This window comes from Crinia signifera, chromosome 3 (assembly GCF_055691185.1).
Source record: "Crinia signifera chromosome 3, ASM5569118v1, whole genome shotgun sequence".
In the NCBI taxonomy this organism is placed as follows: Eukaryota; Metazoa; Chordata; class Amphibia; order Anura; family Myobatrachidae; genus Crinia; species Crinia signifera.
Genome location: NC_139219.1, coordinates 179,952,812 through 179,974,676, shown reverse-complemented (window position 1 = coordinate 179,974,676; position 21,865 = coordinate 179,952,812). Strand labels below are relative to the sequence as shown.

The window sequence follows — 21,865 nt, the reverse complement described above, 5'->3', positions numbered from 1 at the left end:
CAAAATCAGTCAACGAAAAGGCCAGAACTTAAAATGAAACTGCTATTTTTGGCTAACTTTTTCATGCCATTAGTGATAATGGGCTTATTCCAAACCAACCTGGGCACTATCTCTGACACAATTAGCATCATCCAAGCCATCCAAGCATCATCCCGATTTTAAAATTTTGAAACAGAAATACAGTATCTGCCTTAGTCTTCAAGATTAAGTCAATAATGTAAATCTGTCATAAATCAACACCCATAAGGTGAATTACGAGTCAGTCAGGTAAACCAAACCATTGTTCAGCACCATTCTGGTTATATCTTTGTGATCTGTGCACAATAGGAATTTCCTAAAGTCAATATCAAAAAAGGGAAAGACCTGCAAAACATAGAAGGGATAATTACAGAACAACCCAATTGAAGGAAAAACTCCAATGGACCATAAGACACAACCCAATTGTAACAGTAGCCTTGGAAGGAAAAATGTTACTTCCCTTCACCTACCCACTTTTTTTTAATGCTAAACATTCAGAAACTGGTGTTTTTTGGGGGGCTAATTGCAGGGAACATAAGACAACAGCTCAAAGAAGTAGTTCCCAAACTCAGTCCTCAAGGACCCTGAACAGTTCATGTTTTCGAGGTCACCTGTGATTTTTTTTAAAGGTGACAGTGATACACAGTGCACCTGCTGGGTGACCTGGAAAACGTAAACTAGGGGTCCATGAGTACCAAGTTTGGGAACCACTGGCTTATAGCAATGACCATAAAACATGGATAACTTCTGTCCACTTGCTGCTTAAGTGGCAGACGGAGAGAGCCGACAAGCCCCAGCACATTTTGCTGCACATTTTGTTAAGTTAAAAACTGATGCAAACTAAAAAAGCGTAAGCAGAAAGGAATCAGCATGAACCAACTTTTAGTGTCCTCCAACAAACGCCAATAAATACTGATCCAACAACTGACCTGTTTATGCTGAGCACAAACAAACCAGACCGCAGAATAAACTCTAAGGGGGCAATTCTATTGTTCTGTGTGCACCCAAAGCTATTTATGTTTTCCTCCCATTGGGCATACATGCCCAATGTGCACACCTATTAGTAATGGGTTAGCCACACAAAGCGACTAAAACCCATCTAAAGTCCAGGTTAGGACAATTAACTACCATTTTGAGCACCCAAACCATGGTATTTTCAAATATTTCAGCTCACACCTCAGGAGACTGCGAGCTGAAATGCATGACTAAATGGAGCAACAATTAAATTGCTCAATTGTGCGTTAACTAATGGCACCTGGAGGGAGCAACAATTTAATTGCTCCTTCAGTGTAAACAGAGCCAACATATTTTGTGCTAGTCCTTCCATGGGTGCCCAATAGTCTTTCAGACAAAGCACCCAGTTGGGAGACAAAGCCATCAGGGCAAACGTTTTGTGATCACAGGAAGATGTAAGTCGAAGCACAGTGAGCGGATTTTGGGCAAGTTCCCGATCCCAATGCAATCTATCCATCAGCAAGGACAGCTTATGCGTGATGCTCCTGCCTACACAAGGTGGATGGGGGGAGCAGTTATCTTGGAATGGAGTATAACATCATGGGAGAGGACCAGAAAGAGAGGGAAATAAATTAAATTTAAGAAAAACAAGCTAAAAAATTGGACATTCGTATTTTTGAGCAGAAATCAGAATGACAGGGTAGTTATCCTTCCTAATGGAATAAGATGGATTCAAACTTAAAAAGCCGCAATTCTGTATATAATCTTACCACAAAACTCACCCTCTAAGTTCCCATAGGCTAAGGATAACTAATAAACATCAGCTAAGAAGCTAATTTTACCTAGTAACAAAGCTCTTATTATTAGCTAATTACACAATACCCTGTATCATGATTCTTACATATGAGGAAATTTACTAAGATGTGTATTCTACTTTACATGTGATGTTTCTATGGGCAACCAATCAGAAACTACTTATTATTTATTTAGCACCCTCTAGAAGATAGTAGACAGGATCTGATTGGTTGCCCATAGCAACATCACATGTGAAGTAGAATACACATCTTTGTAAATATCCCCCATAGTCTTAAACTTAATCAGCCTTTGTGTACTAATCTGTATTGTAGATAGGTAATTAGTTTTTTTTTTTTCAATTGGGGGGGTAGAATAGTATCTTCACTGAAGAGTTTTTAGATGGGGCTGACATATGTTGTATTTCATTATAGCTCTTTGAGGTAACAATTTTTCATGTTTCACAGGCAAAATGAAACAGAACCTACAATAGACAACCTGCGCTTGCGGCTTTAATTTTTACACAATGGTAGAAGACATTTTACAATGCAAAGGTAAAAACATGTGTGAATGTCTTTATCAGACTATGCACACACACACAAACACACACACACATATATATATATATATATATATATATATATATATATATATATATACTGTATATTGTACTACAGGCTACTGAACACTTAGGTGCACACTGTATTTGTTATTTATCAGAACAGAATTGCAGTGTTGTCTGTCTGATTGTCTTGTTTCTTTTCTCTGCTGAACTATGTAATAATAGAGTAGAAGCACAGAAATGATACGTTGTGTAATCATCTTGTGTGCTTGTTAGGGTACATACACAGTGGCAAATGCAGGATCTTTAGAGGGGCTTTCCAAGCGTAATCATAAATCTCCCACTCTGCAGCGCATTGGAGTAAGTAGAGGAGTCTGAGGGAGTGGTAACAGCCCTGAAAATTGTTCTTTTTATACACTGCATAATGTATGGAATACTGTATTAGTATTTAAAAGTACAGTGGTCTGTAGTATAGGCTTTTTCAAACATTTAAATAGGAAAAGTTTAAACATCATAATGTATAAATACACAAACATAATAGAACCAGTACTGCACTTTCTAAGCTCACAATCTCTCACTATGGTAAGGCTCCTGTCTCTTCCTCCTGGTAGCTGCTCTCTTGTCCATTGCAATGTTTGGTACACATACTGTACAGTAAATGTGGCAAAGGAAAAAGCTGGTACACTGGGCATGTGCAGCAGCTCTGCCCTGCCCCTTACACTGCATGATGTGGTGGTAGCTCTACTGATCATATATATCAAGTGGTATTGTTGTAAGAATTTAAGGCACTTGCCAAGAGGAGAGGGTTTCTGGACCTAGGTGATTTCATCAAAGTTTTAAAGGTATCAGAGGTAGTATCTGCCTTCAGAGATATGTCAGAGAAAGTGCCAAACATGTGTGTCTTACAAGTGATCAGGTGTATAGAAGCACATATTAGTGCACACTGTTTGTTGATGAAGTTTCTTGTCTTAGGAGCTGATTTATTACCATCTGCACCTGAGAATCTGAGGATGAGGATGTGTGAGGACAACATCACCCAACTCGCAATGCGATAATTGACTACATGTATCAATTATCGCATGCAGAGACAGAGCTTCTGATAAAGCTCTGCCTCTGTGATGGTTCTCGGGAGCACTATTGGAGTAGTTTTCATGAAAAGAACCCAGATCCAGTAGTCCTGTACAAGTACCGCAGCATCTCCTCCCCATGGCAACAATCTCCCCACACACCTGATGAAACCCCTCCCCCACAGCTGATTCATACTTACAAACCCCCCTCGGGGATTGGCTCCTGCAGTGTTGCGGCTTCCTTTTCTTGTGACCCCTGGTGCTTTAAAGTACAGTAAGTGGCCGCTTTGCAGCATGCTCTGTTTCTGAACTTCCCTGTTGCAGATGTGAGCCTGCAGCACAGTCCAAAATTCTAAAAGGAGAGCCACACCTACTGCCACCCCAAACATCACTGTCCTGGACTCAGTGGCATTTGATGTGACCCCCCTCTGAAATTTGGACTTTGCTGGAGCCCCACCTCTGTAACTGCCACTGGCAGGGAAGTCCAGGAACAGAGCATTTTGTACCTAATGGAATGGGTCATGTTGGAGGGTATGCCACACTAGACTACCAATCCCCAGATCCCGGGGAGGTGAGTATGATTTTGTTTATTTATTTATTTATTTACATTGTGATCAGCTCACATACATTGTGATCAGCTCACATACACACATAGCTGATCACACTGCCCCTGTCTCTGTACTACTTTCTCTGCCTAGGGGCAAAGAAAGCTGTGCAGAAGCCCCCAATTCCCACCTGTGCCCTGAAGCTGTCAATATAATCACAAGACTCAATATAATTTTTTTCACATTTTTTTTTTAATTAAATTTGTACAGATCGCATTTCCCATTATATGTATGGGAAATGCAATCTGCTTACTAAAATATTGCAAATTAACGGGTTTCGAAGCCCTTTAAGGCATTCATGTGATACTAAGATGATGTTAACAGGGTAAGAAAACACCACTTTTTAAAATTTTTGGCCATGCACTGTACAGTCCAGACCTGGCTTGCTGACTTCTTTGTGTTCCTCCCCACAAATCAAACGCAAGATGCATGGGTATCATTTCAAGTCACCAGAAGCCGCCTTGAAACACTTCTTACAGCATGTACAGTAGAAAGCATACTTATTTTGGACAGGTCCAGCTGTATCACCAAGTGGTTTAAGTGTATGCAACTTTGCATATACTCCTCTGACAATTACTTTGGAAAAATATCATATTCACTTTATTCTTTTGGTGCATCCATAAACTTACTGCACACCGCTTACACCGGCCGCGGTGAGAAGCAGTGCCTTTCTGCGAACAGCCACCACCGCACCACATAACTGAACCTACTTGCAATAAGTTTAGCACAAATACAATCAAGGGATTGCCTGTAAATATAACATTTATTAACAAAACAATAAATATAAAATGTATTAATAAATGGGTACTTGTTTAGTTTCACGGCGGCATCCATAAACTTACTGCACACCGCTTACACCGGCCGCGGTGAGAAGCAGTGCCTTTCTGCGAACAGCCACCACCGCACCACATAACTGAACCTACTTGCAATAAGTTTAGCACAAATACAATCAAGGGATTGCCTGTAAATATAACATTTATTAACAAAACAATAAATATAAAATGTATTAATAAATGGGTACTTGTTTAGTTTCACGGCGGCAGCGTCTCAGTCTCAGCAGCTTCGCTCGCCCACGCTACGGGCTCGGTGGCTCGCTACACTTGCCACGCTATCTAAAATCAACTCCATGTGGATAGTGGGGGTATGAACTATTCACGTTGGCATGGACTTATATCTACAGGCAATCCTAGATATTTAAAACAGCGCTGCTTTATTTATTTTGTTTTGCATAGCTTTTTTCTAGTGGTCCACTATAACCACTTTTTTGCAGCTGCTAATTATACATAAATTGGAGGCACCTCATACTAGCGCCTGGTCTTTTTTACCTTGGTAAAAAAAAAACACTTGTGTCTTGAAAAAATGCTGATACTCTAGATTGCCATGATTACAGAAAATTTGGGAACCACTGCCATAGGCTGAACATAGCATTAGCTTCTGGGACCAAACCTGGAATACTGACAGCTTTACAGTCCCCATAGAATCTTGGAGATACTGTATCTGATGTAGTAATCCCTCCATGGTACATTTAGCTGATACTTAAAATTTGAGGGCATTCCCTGAAAACATGTGCCATAAATATTGAAGATAAACAGTATCCAAAGTATCTCCAAGTGTTCATGGGATAGATAGACTTAGATATATACATTTATTTTCCTTGAATTGACTACTGTATACAACTTAGTGCTATACTGTTGTATGAGGCACAACAAACGTAAAGGCCTCCTTCCCAAGGAAAAACTTAGAAACATTACTTCCAGGAGATATCAGTCAGCTTAGAGGCCAGGAACTAGTACTTCATTATCTGTGTTGCAGCAATTTATCTAACATGAAAGGTACTTCACCTGGTTAGTACTCTCTTGCTGTGATCCAACAATACAATTGGTCCCTTATGTGGTGAGGAATTTTAACACTATTTACTTTAACTTCAATTGATTTTTGATTCTTTTGCAGTTACATAGTGCTTCTTTCACAGAAGTCATTATTTACTTCCATAAAATTCTCCCTCTTCCAGATAATCTCTGTTAGAAAAATAGCTTTCTCTCAACAGCATAGCAGCACTGCTCATCGCTGCTGTTCCAGAAAACAGTCCCTCCGAGGCTTTTGCTTTGCATGACAGATACTGTTTGTTTTATGGGTTAAAACGGATTCACTAATTATCATCATATACAAATTATGTCTGGGAATTAAAAAATGTTTTATACAGAAATTCCCAACACTTATTAGCATGTGAATTTGAGCAGAATTTACAATGTATTTCTCAGTGTTTTCCAGGTGCAACTTAATGCTGCTTCCTATAAAGGGTAAATATTATATTGAACCCTTTCTGGAGTTTTTTTGTTTTGCAAAAATCAATAAAAATGTTTCTGTCGTATTAGTGAATAGGTCTTTAATGGGGTGTGGTGTGGGACTCCGACAGTCAGGATCCCGACAGTCATTATCCCGACGTCGGGATCCCGACTGGTCAGAGTCAGACAGCATGGCGAGTGCAAAAAAGCCCCTTGCGGGCTCGCTACGCTCGCCACGCTGCGCTCGCCTTGCTGCAGGCACGGTGGCTCGCTACGCGAGCCACCTATTCTATTCTCCCTCTATGGAGGTCGTGGACCCCCACGAGGGAAAATAGCGGGTGGCCGTCGGGCACCCAGCTGTCGGCATTTTGACAGTCGGGATCCCGACGTCGGGTAAATGATTGTCGGGATCCCGACTGTTGGGAACCCGTCCGGCACCCCTTTAATGTGCATCTAAAGAATAAACAATTTAAGGGTCTATTTATGATTAAACCCTATCACCGGGGAAACCCCAATTTTTCATTATTTATTAAATGCCACAACCAGTTGATTTTCTATATTGGGTACAATGTGTGCATGGTGCACACGGGCCCCTGGTTCCAGCGGGGCCCACACCACACACTGCACCTACTGCCACCCCAAACATCACTGTCCTGGACTCAGTGGCATTTGATGTGACCCCCCTCTGAAATTTGGACTTTGCTGGAGCCCCACCTCTGTAACTGCCACTGGCAGGGAAGTCCAGGAACAGAGCATTTTGTACCTAATGGAATGGGTCATGTTGGAGGGTATGCCACACTAGACTACCAATCCCCAGATCCCGGGGAGGTGAGTATGATTTTGTTTATTTATTTATTTATTTACATTGTGATCAGCTCACATACATTGTGATCAGCTCACATACACACATAGCTGATCACACTGCCCCTGTCTCTGTACTACTTTCTCTGCCTAGGGGCAAAGAAAGCTGTGCAGAAGCCCCCAATTCCCACCTGTGCCCTGAAGCTGTCAATATAATCACAAGACTCAATATAATTTTTTTCACATTTTTTTTTTAATTAAATTTGTACAGATCGCATTTCCCATTATATGTATGGGAAATGCAATCTGCTTACTAAAATATTGCAAATTAACGGGTTTCGAAGCCCTTTAAGGCATTCATGTGATACTAAGATGATGTTAACAGGGTAAGAAAACACCACTTTTTAAAATTTTTGGCCATGCACTGTACAGTCCAGACCTGGCTTGCTGACTTCTTTGTGTTCCTCCCCACAAATCAAACGCAAGATGCATGGGTATCATTTCAAGTCACCAGAAGCCGCCTTGAAACACTTCTTACAGCATGTACAGTAGAAAGCATACTTATTTTGGACAGGTCCAGCTGTATCACCAAGTGGTTTAAGTGTATGCAACTTTGCATATACTCCTCTGACAATTACTTTGGAAAAATATCATATTCACTTTATTCTTTTGGTGCATCCATAAACTTACTGCACACCGCTTACACCGGCCGCGGTGAGAAGCAGTGCCTTTCTGCGAACAGCCACCACCGCACCACATAACTGAACCTACTTGCAATAAGTTTAGCACAAATACAATCAAGGGATTGCCTGTAAATATAACATTTATTAACAAAACAATAAATATAAAATGTATTAATAAATGGGTACTTGTTTAGTTTCACGGCGGCAGCGTCTCAGTCTCAGCAGCTTCGCTCGCCCACGCTACGGGCTCGGTGGCTCGCTACACTTGCCACGCTATCTAAAATCAACTCCATGTGGATAGTGGGGGTATGAACTATTCACGTTGGCATGGACTTATATCTACAGGCAATCCTAGATATTTAAAACAGCGCTGCTTTATTTATTTTGTTTTGCATAGCTTTTTTCTAGTGGTCCACTATAACCACTTTTTTGCAGCTGCTAATTATACATAAATTGGAGGCACCTCATACTAGCGCCTGGTCTTTTTTACCTTGGTAAAAAAAAAACACTTGTGTCTTGAAAAAATGCTGATACTCTAGATTGCCATGATTACAGAAAATTTGGGAACCACTGCCATAGGCTGAACATAGCATTAGCTTCTGGGACCAAACCTGGAATACTGACAGCTTTACAGTCCCCATAGAATCTTGGAGATACTGTATCTGATGTAGTAATCCCTCCATGGTACATTTAGCTGATACTTAAAATTTGAGGGCATTCCCTGAAAACATGTGCCATAAATATTGAAGATAAATAGTATCCAAAGTATCTCCAAGTGTTCATGGGATAGATAGACTTAGATATATACATTTATTTTCCTTGAATTGACTACTGTATACAACTTAGTGCTATACTGTTGTATGAGGCACAACAAACGTAAAGGCCTCCTTCCCAAGGAAAAACTTAGAAACATTACTTCCAGGAGATATCAGTCAGCTTAGAGGCCAGGAACTAGTACTTCATTATCTGTGTTGCAGCAATTTATCTAACATGAAAGGTACTTCACCTGGTTAGTACTCTCTTGCTGTGATCCAACAATACAATTGGTCCCTTATGTGGTGAGGAATTTTAACACTATTTACTTTAACTTCAATTGATTTTTGATTCTTTTGCAGTTACATAGTGCTTCTTTCACAGAAGTCATTATTTACTTCCATAAAATTCTCCCTCTTCCAGATAATCTCTGTTAGAAAAATAGCTTTCTCTCAACAGCATAGCAGCACTGCTCATCGCTGCTGTTCCAGAAAACAGTCCCTCCGAGGCTTTTGCTTTGCATGACAGATACTGTTTGTTTTATGGGTTAAAACGGATTCACTAATTATCATCATATACAAATTATGTCTGGGAATTAAAAAATGTTTTATACAGAAATTCCCAACACTTATTAGCATGTGAATTTGAGCAGAATTTACAATGTATTTCTCAGTGTTTTCCAGGTGCAACTTAATGCTGCTTCCTATAAAGGGTAAATATTATATTGAACCCTTTCTGGAGTTTTTTTGTTTTGCAAAAATCAATAAAAATGTTTCTGTCGTATTAGTGAATAGGTCTTTAATGGGGTGTGGTGTGGGACTCCGACAGTCGGGATCCCGACAGTCATTATCCCGACGTCGGGATCCCGACTGGCCAGAGTCAGACAGCATGGCGAGTGCAAAAAAGCCCCTTGCGGGCTCGCTACGCTCGCCACGCTGCGCTCGCCACGCTGCAGGCACGGTGGCTCGCTACGCGAGCCACCTATTCTATTCTCCCTCTATGGGGGTCGTGGACCCCCACGAGGGAAAATAGCGGGTGGCCGTCGGGCACCCAGCTGTCGGCATTTTGACAGTCGGGATCCCGACGTCGGGTAAATGATTGTTGGGATCCCGACTGTTGGGAACCCGTCCGGCACCCCTTTAATGTGCATCTAAAGAATAAACAATTTAAGGGTCTATTTATGATTAAACCCTATCACCGGGGAAACCCCAATTTTTCATTATTTATTAAATGCCACAACCAGTTGATTTTCTATATTGGGTACAATGTGTGCATGGTGCACACGGGCCCCTGGTTCCAGCGGGGCCCACACCACACACTGCACCCATGTTTATATTATTACCATGCTGCAGCCGTTGCCAAAAATCACAGGGAAAATGGTTTTCGCACATGCGCAGTAGTGTATAGTCACAAAATGATTGAAAGACATCATGTTTCCAGATAACTGCATGTGCGCCTTAGTGTCTATGGTGCCATAGAGAGGAGGGGGCCCATATGGATTCTTCACACGGGCCCCCTTCTCTGTTAATCCAACCCTACCTCAGACCACTATTGCCATCTCCTGATAGGGAATAGCATGAGGTGGTAAAGCAAGAGAAATAGTTTTATTATTAATACAAGGAATTTTTCTTTGCATACTTGACTCATTTATCATTCCTTTTTTACATTTAAACAAAGTATGTACAGTATGTGTTCTAGAATGAAAGGCAGGGGGGGGGGGGCATATTCAAACTAGGACGACTGTATGATGTAGTGGGATTCAGATCTTTCAATTCGTAAAAAATTTAATTTTCACTCCCTAATAAATATTTGTATAGATATGTGCAACTGCGCCATGCTTGCACAGCACAATTTGATAAGGATAAAAACAATTTAAAGGTCTCCTTAACCCAAAAAATATTAAAAAGATACCTAGTGCTTCAATGGGTCTCTTTTCTCTACAAGGCCTGTATTCGGGAAACCCTTGATGATGATTTGCCAGAATTGAAAATAAAATGGGAAAATGATATTTGAGCTATATTGGGGAGGACTGGAATGGGGGCCCTGGCAGATATATGGAGGGCAACAAAACAAGCAAAGTTTCAGCAGGTCCAATTATACAAAGAACATACTTGACCTCAGACCGACTGTATATAATATTTGATTAACATAGAAACATTTGGCATCTGATTTGGGCATGTCCAAAGGTGGTTGCGTTTTGGAATGCGGTGATTAAAGAGCTAGTAGCTATGGGTGTTCCTAAAGATAGATGTTCACCATCAGCTTGCATATTGTCTATAGTAGAAAAGAATAAATGGATAAATATTTAAGACAATTCATGATTAGTACATGTGCTCTGGCCAAGATTTGTATAACCAGGAAATGGATGGCGGGGGAGGGACCAGATTTAGCTACCTGGAAGGCCCTAGTCAACACGACAAAAGCGCATGAAAAATGTGTGTACTTGGTCAGAGGGAACAGTTACTATATTTTATAAAATTATGGAATGGTTGGGCAATTCAATCAGGAACTTGAACACCAAGCCGACAGTAGCTGATCGAAGTTCATAAAGTAGGGAGCTTTCTTTGCATCCCAAACAATTTTCCTGGCAGTTGTGGCTGAAATTTTTGTTGGTCTACCTGACCGTGATTTGGTTTCCACAGAATACCGCATTTTCCACTCCATAATTAGAGTTTGAACACTGCTGATTGGCATTCTCAATTGCTTGGATATCTTTGTATATCCCTTTCCTGTTTTATACAGTTCAATTACCTTTTCCCGCAGATCCTTTGACAATTATTTTGCTTTGCCCATGACTCAGAATTCAGACACGTCAGTGCAGCACTGGATGAAAGATGCAAGGGTCTTTCAGGAGACCAGAAACTCACTGGCCTTTTATGCACACACACTGATTACAAGCAAATAGATCACAGGTGAGGATGGTTACCTTTAGTAGCAATTCAAACCCGTTTGTGCCAACTTGTGTGCATGTTATGAGGCCAAAATCTCCAGGGTATGTAAACTTTTGATCAGGGTCATTTGGGTAGTTTCTGTTGTCATTATGATTTAAAAACATGTAAACACAGTTGTTTGACAATAAATGGCTTCACCAAACCACTAACCATGAGTTAAAGAAGTTTGTGAATTATCATTCATATTCTCTGACAAATGGCCAGAAAATGATAAATTCTGCTAGGGTATGTAAACTTATGAGCACAACTGTGTATATATATATATATATATATATATATATATATATATATATATATATATATATATATATATATATAGTCCAGGATCCACACTCAGTGTGGAAGCAGAGCACTCTCCAAAATCACAAATCAGCCTTGTGATTTAGATAAAATGATAATTTAATCCAATAGGTGCAGTTAGGCAATATACTTAAGTATATTGCCTAACTGCACCTATTGGATTAAATTATAATTTTATCTAAATCACAAGGCTGATTTGTGATTTTGGAGAGTGCTCTGCTTCCACACTGAGTGTGGATCCTGGACTATTAGTTGGGTACATGCTTTTGCATGCACCCTTGCCGGGCAGCCCAAGTGTTGCTTTGTTGGGTGAGAGTGCGGTCTTTCCAGATATCTATATATATATATATATATATATATATATATATATATATATATATATATATATATATATATACAGTAGTAGGGAGCGGCACTCAGAGACTTGCAATATTGTGGAAAACTGTTGTTTATTAGCAATTTTTCGTGGCTCGCACCCCTTCCTCAAGCCACACACGCACTTGTGTGTGGCTTGAGGAAGGGGTGCAAGCCCTGAAACATTGCTAATAAACCTCAGTTTTCCACGATATTGCAAGTCTCCGAGTGCCGCTCCCTACTACTGTATGTATATGCTGCTGGGTCTCGACCGAGTACCGCTATAAGAGAAGGCACCTGAGCAAGGTAACAAAGAAAGACATTGGTTTACCCTGTGAGTGCCGGTTTTCTGGGACTGTATATATATATATATATATATATATATATATACAATATAGAGGGTCCGCACTCACATCCAGGGGTGAACTTGGTCGTGGGGTGCACCTTTAGAGAGATCCCAAGGGGGAAATCCAAATATAGCAACAAAGTCCAGTATTCAAATAGAACCACTGAGGAGGGCACTCACCAATCAATTGCAAAAGATGATTTATTCAGGAAAAATCCATATGTCGACGTTTCGACCCTAAACGGGTCATTATCAATAATGTCTTCCTGCTGGTATACTGCTGCTGTTTTACAGTCCCGTTTAGGGTCGAAATGTCGACATATGGATTTTTCCTGAATAAATCATCTTTTGCAATTGATTGGTGAGTGCCCTCCTCAGTGGTTCTATTTGAATACTGGACTTTGTTGATATATAGATATATAGATATATATCTATATATCTATATATATATAGCAGCGTATCTCCAGATACAAGGAAACAGAGTTCCAAACAAAGGAAGACAGGAGGCGGCACTCTCAAACAACGTGATGAACTGTATTTAAATCATAACAAACGTGAAAAACAGAGTCAGCATGTAGGTGTCGACAAGTTTCGAGGCATTGCGCCCCTTCCTCAGGACAACTGACCAGACAAAAAATCAAACGTGCAGTGCAGAACTAACATGAATACATATTACTTGTGCCCTTATATAAGGAAGCATACTTACGTGACACGCTGTGTAGAGCTGTGCGGCGGGTCTGACCTCCGGTGGCTTGTTCACGTGATGAGTGACGTCAGACTGTAGTCACGGCAACCAGCTGGCGTCTGACCCGGCGCTCAGACGGTGTCTGTGGGTGGACAAAATAGTTAAATGCGCAAAGCAACATACAAAGACGAGCGCATTGTATTTGAAGTGGTAAACGCTTAAAGTGCATGGTGCTGTAGAAATATATTAAAGTTTAAAAACGCAGTTAAAAGGACATGTAGCGCTATCACTGTTATGTAAAGCATAAATGAGTGCAATGTGGGTCACGTAAATAAGCTTCTTGTGACAACATTTCAAACAATTTAACAATTAAAACATGAGGGCATACTTTTTTAGTGTAATCACAGTATGGATTAATGTAGACACTTCTGCAATGTTAAAGCTAGCAGGTCATAAAACAATACATGCTTTTATGGACGATATGGTGTCTACTGTACTATGCGATACTAAGTGTGTCCCAGATTGTGACTACGTCCAATAGTACAATATGGAAGTTAGCTGCAATATTTCTATCGATAATAAGATAATTATAATCGAGGGCTGATGTAGATCGTGCAATATACGTAGTGTAGACAATTTATAGAAATATATTTAAGGAGGTTTTTTCATTTAGACCACGGGGAGCCACTGTGTCCAGTACATGGATCCAGTGGTTCTCCCTTTGTAGCAATTTTTTTAATCTGTCGCCTCCACGGATGGGCATGGGTACGTGTTCTATGATTTGGTGCTTGAGACTAGCCAGCGTGTGCTGATGTGCCTTGAAGTGGCGAGCAACAGGCTGGTCTATGTCTTTGCCGGCAAGACAATTTTTGATGGCTGAGCGATGTGCTGTGGCTCGCTCGCGAAAAGGTCTGCTGGTCTGCCCAACGTACAGGAGCCCGCACGGGCACCTGATGACGTATACCACAAATGCTGTAGTGCATGTGATTACCTGATTGATCTTGTATTTATGGCCAGTGCGGGGGTGGGTAAAGAAGGTGCCTGTATCCATGTAACTGCATGCAGTACATGTAGGGCACCTATAACAACCCGGGGCCTTAGTTTGTACGCCCTCGGGTGTAATGGGGGTCAGATTGGTTTTAACCAAAATGTCTCGTATGTTCTTACCCCTTTTGAAACTGGGCATAAGTTTAGTGTTGGCAAAGCACGGTAGGTCGTGATCACTGGTGACTAACGGCCAAGTGGCTTTTAGTACACGTGGTAGTGCGGCGCTGGTTGAGGAGAACGTGGTGACAAATGGAATTTTGCTGTTAAGATTGGTCTTGGGTTGACTACGAAGCAGGGTGGACCTAGGTATGTTAAGGACCTCATGCTTCTGTTTTTTAAGTAGCCTATAGTCGTATCCACGTTCCAGAAATTTTTGAATGACTGTGTCCAGGGCCTGATCCAATTTTTCGTGGTCACTAGTGATGCGTGCGATGCGCAGCATTTGAGACCGCGGTAACCCCCTCTTCAAACTAGAAGCATGATGGCTACTGTTGTGAAGCAGGGTGTTGCGGTCTGTCGGTTTTGAAAAAAACGTAGTGTGAAACCTACCATCCGTTAAATGGATGGAAACATCAAGGTAATTGATGGTTGAAGGGTGACACTGCAAGGTAAGTTTAATGGGGTTGTCCAACAAATATATATATATATTAGGGCGGAGTGAAAAAACTGAACTTGAGAAATTCAAAATTGGCTAGTGTGGGAAAGTTGTGACTTGACCTGATTAAGAAACGTGCAAAAGCTTTTTGATCTGAGTCAACATCTTCTGTTCCGGCAAGAGGCCTGAAGTTTCACTTTTTTGGTGAAAATGACGAAAACTGTGAAGATGCTCCAATCTAGTTAAAATGATGTCATGATGTCTTTGAGTGGTTTATTAATATACTTTAGCTTAGTAAAAGAGAGTACGAGCTTGTCCTAGTGCAAAGTGACTGAGTTTGGCGGGAGAAAAAATCCCTGATAAATTACCCATTTTCATGGTTTCAATTGTGAATATGGTGTTTTCTCCGGAACGTGTTTTTTTTTTTTTTTTTGGGGGGGGGGGAATATTTGGTGTAGAAGCAGGGGGGGGGGGGGGTAGAGGATGCTCTGTAATTGATGTGTTCGATGGTTACAGGTATAAATTTACAGATTTCATACAGTATGAAGACAAATATGAGAGGCATTAGAGGGTGAGAGGGTGATGAGAGAGAGAGAGGGAGCGCCCTCTGGAATATTTGGTGTAGAAGCAGGTGCTGTATATTAGAGTAACATCTGTATGCAGACACCTTCCTTATTATGAATGTCCAATGAGTAAACAGCTTGAATATGAATTGAGTGATCAAAGGTATAAAAAGCAGCAAAAAGGTCAAGAAGAAAGAGAATTAAAAAATGACCTTTGATTTAAGCAGAGTGGAAGTTGTTAGTCACTTTGCATAGGGTAATCTTAAAGGTTATAGGTATGTTGGTGACAGGGAGGAAATTGGACAATCAAAATGAGTCCATAAAACAATGCAAAGGAGCTAAATATTTAGGCATGGACAAGATCAGAAGCGGAGGGCTTCAGCAGGTTTAAAGGGATAGAGAGTATGCGTGGTCAATGGACAGGAAAGAAACCTCTGACGCAAACACAAGAGAAAAAATGTTAAATTGATGTTAAAAAAGGAGATATTATTAGATCAGAGAAAGCCCAGACACATCTGCAGCATTTACAGATTCATAGACACTCTTTAAATTAGCACCATGATTTTCTCTAAGAACCGCACTGTTTTTATTTTTTTTTAAATCAGCTTGTTTTTATTTTCTTTTATTGGCTAAAAAAAACATAAGGTGTGATATGTTTTTTTCCAGCTGGTGTGTGACTTTTTACAGTATCACTATTGAAATAGTCTAATGTGTATTAATTACCTGTGCACACTGACCTTGGCTTTTTATATTATGCACACTGACCTTGGCTTTTTATATTCACACAGTAATAAATATGTTAGTAGTGATTCCCACAGAGACTGTAGGAAGAGACACTTGATGATCTTAGTCATAAAGCCACTATGCTCGGTTTCTGCAGGGGTTGGTCTCTGGTTGGTCAACGGTGACTACTATAGGTTGATATTGTTCTTACTTCAGGATCCCATTGGACATTAAGGGAGAATATAATAGTGTGCCGAGTGCAGTGAGGCACCCTGCCCGAAGCATGGCGAACACAGTGGTACACTAATACGGAGTATAAAAAACTGAAAACCTTGTGTCGACATTTTTACATGTTGATTATTTCATGTATTGACCAATTGTGGTTGACCCATTGACTGTCGACCTAATTAACTACACCGAAAGGAGTCATGGTCATTCAGGGAAGCATGGCCTCTGGAAAATAATTCTATGTGCGGTGCTCTTCACCAGCTGCCCCTTCAATACTTTCAGGCCTGAGTAACATACATCTGCCTCCCTCCCCCTCTTGTTACTCATGCCAATATGTAGTTGTAATGTGGGTAACATATTCAGCAATGGTAAGAATTTGCAAAAAAAAAAATATTTTGTTCTTTAAGCAAATATGCAGGACATATTTAATTCCTGTTTTATGCACAGAAACATCCCTGTTTTATGCACAGAACAAAGAAGGTACTACACACGTGTTGCCATTGATCACAGTGTAAGGCATCTGTTATGTCAAATATAATTTCTACATGGTCTCATTTAGGTTTTACATACTTAAATTACTTACTGATTTGGAAAATCATTCTCTGGAAGTGCAACTGTTATAGAGGGCACACACGGTGAGATATGCACTATTTTTCTATTCGATTTTACTTATAGAAGCAAAATCAAATCGAAAATCGAATGTGCATCTAATTGTTTAAATTGAATAGAAAAATCTTTTCAGGCAAGACTATATGGTAAAGAGCTGTACTATGTAGTCAAACCAAATGCGTGCAATTCTATTCGATCCCAATCGAATAGGAATCAAATCGCTAGCAAAATCGCACCATGTGTACCCATTATAAGATTTTGTGGTTTTACCATATTTACAGTACAAACTGTATTTCTCTACAGTGTTTTCCAGTTAAGTAAAAAAATAACTAAAAATATTAGAAATTAACAAGCAGTAAAGCAAAATTGTATATTTTTTATAAAGATACATTGCAATATCTGTCCTATATTCATTTTACACAGTTAAATATTTTTAAGAATATATTATTTTTTTAACTTTAAAAAAGATTACCATAAAATGCTTATATTTTCTGTGTTTTTGAAATAAAGGTTATCAAAATGTATCAAGAGCCACTAGAGGGCAGGGAAGCTTCAACAGCTGAATCTTTCTAGGCTTACAAATTGATGGTGACAACAGCACAGGCAAGACTCCTGGCCAAACAACAAGGATTTCAGCTCTTTTCAAAGGTCAGCACATATTTAAACCTGCTTCATTATTGGCACCCTTTATGCTTAGATTTTCATTTTACAAAAATAAGTTTACCTGGATTCCTTTTACAGACACAGAAATGAAAGAAGTGAATTATATTTTCATTTAGAAATATTGAGAGTTTTTTTAATAAAATCAAATTACAAATGTGGTGTTTGAAATATTTCATACCTTATGATGAATTTGTAAATATTTAAACACACACACACACACACACACACACACACACACACACACACACACACACACACACTCTATATAGAATATTTATATTGTGCTTCAGTCAGTAGATTATTTTTATTTTAATGAAATACTCATAATGGGAGTAGCCTTACAGAAACTACTTGAACAGTAGTGATGAATGCATCTATTAGATAAATATGCAGTAAATATATTTTTGGAATAGATAAACTTTAATTGTAAGAAAAAATTATTTACTTTTAATTATTTTTACCAGATTACATATTTATCCAACTAGATGATTTGATGTACACAAATCTCAGGTCCCCTACAGAACTGCAAAGCACCAATCTTCAATCAATCAATCATTCAATATATTAATAAATCCCCAATATCTTACGCATTTACAAATCTTTAGTCATTTAATATGTTATGGCACCATGTAGCTCCCCCAAAATATATTAGTGGTTTTTGTATAATGATCATTACACAATGACATTTTCATTTATCTCTTCATTTTCTACAGGTGTTTTACAAGGTAAAACGCATTGGTGTTCGACGTAATTTATTTTTAAATGTTGCACTTTGCAGATAAATATGATGCTGGAAAATATGTTCCCAGGATCGATCTGCTCTGTATAATATTGACAGGCACTTCTACTATGTCACAATCTGCTTAGTATAATATTTATTTTATTTATTGATTTTTATGTAGTGCATGCAATTTTATGCAGTGATATATAGTTTCCCTGCCCACTAGCGCTGGAATGAGAGACTGAGAGACACAGTGACATGTCCAAGGTTACAAGGAGCAAATACAGATTATTCACAAGAAAGCATCTGCTTAGTGTAATATGTGTAATATATGCACTACTATTGTTCCATGTTCTGTTAAAACCTATTTTGCTGCAGTTCTACTGAGTTTAATAACAACAGCCTATTCCACAGTTATGGTTTACTAGGTTTAATGTTAAAGAGACACTGCAGTGTTCTGCATGGTGACTTTTGGAAAACATATGAACAAGAAGGGAATTTGGGTGATGAGGGATTAGTACATGATTACTGATGCCCACCTTAATACATGACATAAATAGTAGATACAGCAATTGAAATACTAAAGACTCCCTCCAAAACAGATTTGTATTGGAGAGAAAATAGTGTGCTATTCAGTCTGGCTAATACGCTATCTTCCACTTTCACTCAGGAAAGGAAGGGTGGCCACACCATGCTATCTTGCTGTGTACTCCTCACCTTTGTTACACGTATCAGCGCCCACTAGAGGCCTCTGCACAGACCAAAGTACCCTATTGTGTGCTGCAAGCTGTCACAGCAGTAATTGAAAGTGATAATGCTGGTACAATCAAATACTAAAAATACTGATATGACTGTTTTACACTTGTTGCATATGTATAGAGGGTGCTGAGGAAAGATGGAGAGACAGAGAGAGCAACTAAATTCAATAGCTGCCTACCCTCCTGCATTCTGCCGTAGATGCCCTGATATAGCAACAATCTTCCTCTCTCCCTCATTAGTCTAGCAATCTCCCTCATTTCACCTAGCCCACATTAGACTGTTACATATTTGGCGGGGAAATGGAATAAGAGAGAGATACATTTACAGTAAATCATCAGTGTCATTTTCCAGCACTTTAGCAAGTGCTTTGGGACTCATCTACATTTGGATATAAGTCATTTTAAAAGACTCCTCTCAGATGTAGCCGTACACACCCACGCTTCTAGGTGCCACGTTCACAATCTCTCAATATATGGAACTAGCCACCCCCTTTGGGAGGAGCATGACATGCCCCCTCAATGGGGCGCTTTGCAAAAATATATTACCAGCTATAATCTCCCTGAAACTAGTTTTCAAAAGTAGGCAAGTATGCAATGATATTATGCACATATTTTTTTAAATTATCAGAATTAACTAAATCTAGCATTGATAAGTGGGATCCAATGTTAAATCAACTAAAAAATGACTTTTAGTTGTATTTGCATCTCTGTTCGGAGCTCTTTTCGGCACACAGACACACCCCTCACCATATGCTACTCCTATATACACACTGCATGCCAATACCCATCCATACAGTGCAATGCCCAGACCCCTCTCTCCAGTTGCTCATGGCTACTGTGGTCCTCTACCCCCATACAGCATCATTATAGCCTGCCCATTTTAGATATGCAGTCTCTCACTATCTATCTATATCTACACACACACACACACACACACACACACACACACACACACACACACACACACACACACACACACACACACACACACACACACACACACACACACACACACACACAGCATGACAGAGCCCTGGATCCAAGCAGTAAGACTTCCAGAAGCCTGGCAGCTCACGTATTCGCACCAAATAAACAGAAAGATAACCAGCGCTGGCTTGTTCTCAAATGAATCAAAAATGACGGTTTCTTAGTATTAAAAAGATTTAATAAAAATTAAACATATAAATTAAAAATACACATACATGAAAAATATGGGAAATGGACACAATAAGATAAATTAGAAAGTGGGTAATGACCCTTGAGGACACTTTAGGACTCCTATATCCAGGATAATAAAACTGGAGGGGAGGTCTCTATTATGAGCAGCAGTATATTACCAGGTGGCTGGTTCCAGATGCTTGGTGGAAAGATAAATTCTGTTCGCTTTTCCGGTATACCTGGTGGGAAATTGTGGTGATCGCTGCAGGTCCAATCTTTATGTTGAAAAAGATGACCATGAAGAGATGACTAGTCTAGTCCCATATCCAGTGATCAATTGATAAAAGTTTGTAATCCTCAGGAGTCTTGGCAGTGTCAGGGTATAGTGGTTCTTAAGGCTCAACGCGTTTCTCTGGGAAGGGTCTCCCAGCTTCCTCAGGAGCAAGTTGACACCAAATGACACCTGCACTCTTAGCCCTTTTGTCATGATCCGGGTAACTATATACTCATTTCTACATGTTACTCGCTTTCTCAGAAAGTCTCAGCACATTAGGCTTGGATTCCATGAGCGCTGCCTGCGTGCTATTTGCCACACAGTGTTTTCTTCTGAATCAAGTCTCCACTGTGTTATTAACATGCCAACAGACCCGGCATCTGGCTGTCCATTTTCATAGTCAAGAGGCTGCACAGGGGAAAAAGGTGCAAGTCTGACAAAGACAGCCTGCCATGGCCGGTGCAAGGTTTCTTGGCACCCTAGGCAAAACTTCTGCCAACTCCCCCTGCCCCCCCCCCCCTCATCCACACTCTCACTCACTCATACATACACTACCTCCATACATACACACATATTTACAGTACATACATCAATACATACACTGCCCACATACTTTTAATGCCTCTCTCATACTGTTTAAGTGTATGTATTAGTGATACATGCATACATACACTGCATCACTCTATTTATATATATATCCCCCCTCCCCCCCACAGCAAGTATACATCGTGATACCTACAACTTAGCGCTGAGGGAGGGGGGGTTACTGCACCCCGCTGCTGACACCTTCTCCCGATGCCATCTGCCAGGTTGCCGCTGCTTCTGCTGGTGGGGAAGCGGCTGCTTCCTGATTCTGATGCTAGCAGGGAAGCGATGCTGCTGCCGTAGGCTCCATAGCGCCGTCAGCGCTAATGCTGGTGAGGGCCGGGCGGCTGCTGGATGACTGCAGGGGCACTTCCTGATTGTTCTGCTAGCAGGGAAGCGCTGCTGCTGCCGGCGGCTCCATAGCACTGACAGCGCTACCGCTGGTGAGGGCTGAGCGGCTGCTGGACGACTCCTGGGGCGCTTGTGAAACTTCACGTCCCAGCAAGCCTTGACATAGTTTTAGCATTCCCTAATTGCAAAACTGTGGCAATGCATGATGGGATTTGTAGTTTCACAGCTGGAGGGCCATAGTTTGGACATGCCTGCACTATACCAAACAGATTGAGCAATAATGCACAATATGCTTCAGAAATAGGGGCATTGCGCGCCAAAGGCGCACATTAAAAATTTACACCATAATGCCCATTACATGTTAAGCCTCACACCATAATCTCCATTACGTATTATGCCAAACACCATAATGCCTATTAAAAATTATGCTACAT

At 40.3% G+C, this 21,865-nt stretch overlaps 1 protein-coding gene and 1 long non-coding RNA gene across 2 annotated transcripts in view; both read left to right on the top strand.

The window, feature by feature from the left end:
- The window catches only part of LOC146064010 (uncharacterized), a 227,719-nt gene that overhangs the window by 90,608 nt on the left and 115,246 nt on the right, over positions 1 to 21,865 (top strand). The window lies entirely within an intron of this gene.
- Positions 17,511 to 21,865, top strand: part of LOC146064009 (uncharacterized) — a 37,024-nt gene continuing 32,669 nt past the window's right edge. The window contains exon 1 of the mRNA XM_083177007.1: positions 17,511 to 17,569. The gene's annotated coding sequence lies outside the window, so the exon portion shown is untranslated. The remainder of the gene's footprint in view (positions 17,570 to 21,865) is intronic.